Source organism: Pinus tabuliformis, chromosome 4_2 (genome assembly GCF_031772625.1).
Source record: "Pinus tabuliformis cultivar Carrire ecotype Pingquan chromosome 4_2, CPIR1, whole genome shotgun sequence".
Taxonomy (NCBI): Eukaryota; Viridiplantae; Streptophyta; class Pinopsida; order Pinales; family Pinaceae; genus Pinus; species Pinus tabuliformis.
In genome coordinates, this window is record NC_142304.1 from 182,846,616 (window position 1) to 182,851,403 (window position 4,788).

Sequence of the window (4,788 nt, forward strand, 5' to 3'; positions counted from 1 at the left end):
CAACGCTCTGAACTTGTTTTGTAATTCTCATGTCTGAGATTACCATTCATGATACTATTTTGAAATCAGTGATAAGGTTTAGCAACTTCTTTGATCAAGCTTTTCATATAATGAAACAAGAAAAGAGAATTGATTTACAGTGCCCTAAAATGACACATTAGACTTGTAAATAGAAATATAACATAATGTCATGGAAAATAAAGAGAAACAGGAGAATAATGTTTCAAAAGAACTTGGGACAAAATCCAAATGCTAGAAATCTGTAAATATTATCTTATATCAACAATAACGCACCAAACCTTAAATCAGAAAAATGATGTTTGGGGGGAACGAAAGAGCAATCAAACCTCCACAAATGGAAAGGGTGCAACACAATAAATTTCAAATCATTTCAAAAAGGCCTTGAGACAAAATGTAAACACTAACAACATTCTGATACCATGTTTTCAACAATAGTGTACTCCACCTTATTGACAACATTCTGATATTATGTTATCGACAATAGTGTACTCTGTACTCCACCTTATTGAACACCAAGAGGGATGTTTTGTGAAATGTGTAATTAAGCACTTCCAATAGTGTACTCCACCTTATTGACAACATTCTGATATTATGTTATCGACAATAGTGTACTCTGTACTCCACCTTATTGAACACCAAGAGGGATGTTTTGTGAAATGTGTAATTAAGCACTTCCAAATGGAAGGGTAATTAATTAAATTCCCCATAATGACCCTTTCCCCAACAAAACCTGCACCAAAGCCAAATGGTGAAAATATTAAACTATCATATTATCAATAGAAGTACACTGTGATGAATACCAAGAGTAATGTTCTGTGGAAAATAAAGAGTGATTAATAGAGGATATAGTAGATTCCATACTTCAAGCACTTCCAAATTCCCCATAATGACCCCCTCCCCCACTTTAGCTGTTATCTTATCCACAATAATGCCGTACACCCTGTTGAAGATCAATAGTGACGTTTTGTGGAGATTAGCAAACAATCAAACATCCCATAGGTATGATAATAAATTTAATACGAATTCACAGGAAAAAATTAAAAAATTATAAGCTTTAAATTAAAACAAATTTCTAAAAACGAAACAACCCGCTAGATATTTAGAATACTTGTCAACAAGAATGAATTATTATTGAATTGAATACCAAGCAGACATGAGTTGAAGCTATAAAATTTGGTCGAGGGAATGTTATTTTGTGCTTAATAATCAAACTAAAAGGGTTAGAAAATTTTAAAAACCAAATCCAAGAAAGAAACTATTATTATAAAGCAATCTTTTACTAAAAACATCAAATTCCGTGCTTTTTACTCCACCAAATAAGGATAAGTCAAAACAAATAGATTAATTAATGGGACTTCTGTAACAACTCATGGCTCAAACTCAGCCAGGTTATAATGATTACAAATCACTATTTAAATTTATTTACCCCGTGAGACCAATAATACATAACAATAACTATGATTCCTATATTGACAAAAATGTTAGCAGCTCAAGAAGCATACTAACAAGGTATTCTCTGTTGACATGGATTGTGTAAAGTTGCACAAAGCAATGATTAGTTTTCAAACTTCTACGAATATCGAAACAGCTTTGCTTTTTATTATATTAAGTAGTTCATCCCTGAAACAAAAATATCCAAGTTTCAAATACTATTCAACATAACTCATGCCCAAATCCGATGACATCTCCACGATAAAAGGGAAGCCCTTGGGAGAACTTAAAGCTCCCTTCAACGATCGCCCCCCATGGAAGGATGGGGATGGGTCAAAATAAAGAAGGATACCAAGGCAGAGGAATTGTCCAGATGGTCAAAAGTGGCCGGAATCCAGGCAAAAAAATTTGCAGTAGCAGTGTTTGAATTATGTCTTTGGTGGTGGAAATGGATTCAGCACCATCAAAAAACCTCTTAGGCACCCAAAATCTTTAAGTTTAAGAGCTGTAACTTGGATTTACAAAAATGTCTGCCAGATTTTATCAAAATCTTACCAGAATTTCCGTGATTTTCAGAGCAAAAAAGCAGTCTGTTTAGACTACAGCCAAAATAAAACTCACTACAAACATTGTCACCCAACGCTCGTCAGAATAAACTTTGATAATTTTGCACAAGCAATCTAAAAACAGTAAGCAGTGGAAGGATTGTAAGGGACTAATGGGTCCCTAGTTGTCTAAACTAGGCAGCTAGGGTTGTGAACGCATCGGCATCTTATGATGATTGTAGATTCCAAGAATATCTCAGAATCTGATAGTCAGGAGAGAGGTCAATACTGGTTGGGTACCCATGGGAATACTTTTGTCAATTGCAAATTCCAGAAATATCCTGGAATTTGCAATTGGCATAAGGAATAAGTCCAGAAGGAACCCATAAGCATTCAGAAGAGGGGTGGACTACTGGGGTATAAACATCAACGTTGCAAACATCGGCATCGACATCAGCATCAGCAAAAGATCGACAAGAGTCGAGAAAAGAGGGGTGGACTACTGGGGTATAAACGTCAATGTTGCAAACATCGTCATCGACATCAGCATCAGAAAAAAAGATCAACAAGAGACAAACATCAACTAGGCCAAAAAATTGTGATTTCAAAATAAAATCAGGTTGTTATCAGGATGTTTTCAGGAAGTTTGCAACACTGTTAAACATTGTTGCATATGGAATTGAAAGAGGCAATCTTTGAAGGTGAATCTTAAGTTGGATCTTCCAAAGAAGAAAAACAAAGATCCTTCAGTATAAGAGTATGGTGGCATGGGTCAGATTATTAGCAATCTCGACAAAGTTCAATTCAGGGAACGCTTCAAGATCTAGAATCGGCGTTGCCTAAACATTAATTAAAACACCCCACCTTCCTTGGAATCACAAATTTGAGATTCCCAAGAGATTCGTTGTCGAATCCGAATCGAATCCTCAGAACCCTAAAACCTTTTATGTTACGTGTAGGAATTGATTAGGTTGTATGTATAAATTGATGAAATTGCATTTTTAATGTGGTAGGAATTGCAATTTCAGATTTCCGGTCAACAATATGGCTAAAAAATCACCTGGAAAAGCGAAAATCACGCTAGTAAGTGGGGCATTTTCGAGCAATTTCACCGCTCAGCGCATGCATCTTCAAACAAGGTGACAGATTTCTTGGAAATCTCACAACGAAAGAGTCGAGAATTTAGAATCCCTCTTACTGGCTTCACCACCAACCAGGTTTTACTGCAGATCAGAAGCGAGATTTGTTAACACATCGAAATGTCCAAGCTCAACAGTTTTCCGCGCTGGATCTATTTTCCACTTCCACATCCATTACTAAAAGCTCAGAAACCTTTCCTACCACTGGCAATGGTTTCCGAACACCATCAGGAACCGCTTGTAACAATTAATTTTTTTTTTAAATTGGAAGGAGAGGCGAATGGGCGTGTTACATGGCCTCCCCGCAGCAGAGTTACTGATCTCGTTTTATTTTATTACCTCACTACAAAACGATGCAATCTAATGTGAGAGGTGTCCTTTATGATAAAAAGGGGCAGTAAAACATCTTCACAATTTCCGCTAGTGAAAAGACCCTAAAAATGGGAAGGGGATTGCCTGTACTACATAGCCTCCCCGGAGACTATAGGAGTTCTCTTCTTTTGCCTTTTTTCAATTCTCTCTCTCTCTACGAAACGACGCTATCTAAAGCCAGAGGAGTCAGCGTCACAGTTTTCGCTACTGAAAAGACTCTAGAAAGGCAAATGTCTTAATGAAAACATCAATGGTGATTCTCAGTTCACTTTCGGTCTCTACCAAAGGCAAAAGTGGAGAGCCTTTTCTGGGCAAAACCACTGTTACCGAAGTTAATAAAATTTGGGATCGATAAATTTTAATAATTTGTCGTTGCGGTTACTGGTCGATGCCCTTAATTTAAAAAATCATAGAATGCTGAAAGGAGTTACAGCCTTTGTATAGATGGAACACTCGATAAATTCAAACACAGAAACACCTTGATGAAATTATAGGCATAAAAGTTATAAACTAACACAAATTTTCCCCGAGTTTAAAATGAACACAGAATGCCGTCAACGAATTTATAGGCATAGAAACAAACACAGAATCACATTGCCAAAGCTTATATGCATGTTAAGAACACAGATTTGCCTTAAGGTAATATATTTGAGAGAGTCACTTCGAACCAAAAAACAGTGGTTCTGCTTGTTGTTAGAGCTGGATACAATGTTCCAAGCAAAAAAAAAGGCAAAGAGAATACACCGGAAATGGTACTTGGAAATTATTTTTGATACATAAAGATGTTCTGCTGTTGTCAGAGATGGATGCCATGTTCTAAGCAAAAGAAAAAAAACAAATAGAATGAACCGGAAATGGTAGTTGTAAATTATTTTTAATTCATACCTTCTCAAACAGGAAAACCATAAAGCCTCTTGGTAATGAAACCGCAACAAAATAATTAATTGCTGCTAATAGAGATGATCAAAAGAAATATATATTTAGAGCAAAAGAAAGTCATTTTGATGCTGTTAACATGAAGAATACTCCAGCAAATATATACTAGTTGAATAGTTTCTAACTTCTAATAACTAAAATTTTATTTCTTTTAGAATGTGACATCATTTAATCATACCTAGCTAAAATGTACAATTCTCAGTTTCCTGAATTTTTACCAAATTTCCAAAACATATATATATATTCTAAAATTACCCTGATTCTTAAATTCAGGACGGGGCTGTCACACGCACAAGTCATGTAACCTTGCACAGAAATTAACTTTTCTTCATGGGATTAAGAAA

General features: G+C 35.7%; 1 long non-coding RNA gene across 1 annotated transcript; it reads right to left on the bottom strand.

Annotated features, from left to right (window-relative positions):
* Nucleotides 1-259: 259 nt before the first annotated feature.
* Nucleotides 260-4,580, bottom strand: LOC149168761 (uncharacterized). The gene is made up of 3 exons (XR_016259342.1): nucleotides 3,058-4,580; nucleotides 883-961; nucleotides 260-751 (listed from the first exon to the last, which is right to left on the bottom strand). It is a non-coding gene; the product is annotated as an uncharacterized LOC149168761 (long non-coding RNA).
* Nucleotides 4,581-4,788: the final 208 nt, after the last annotated feature.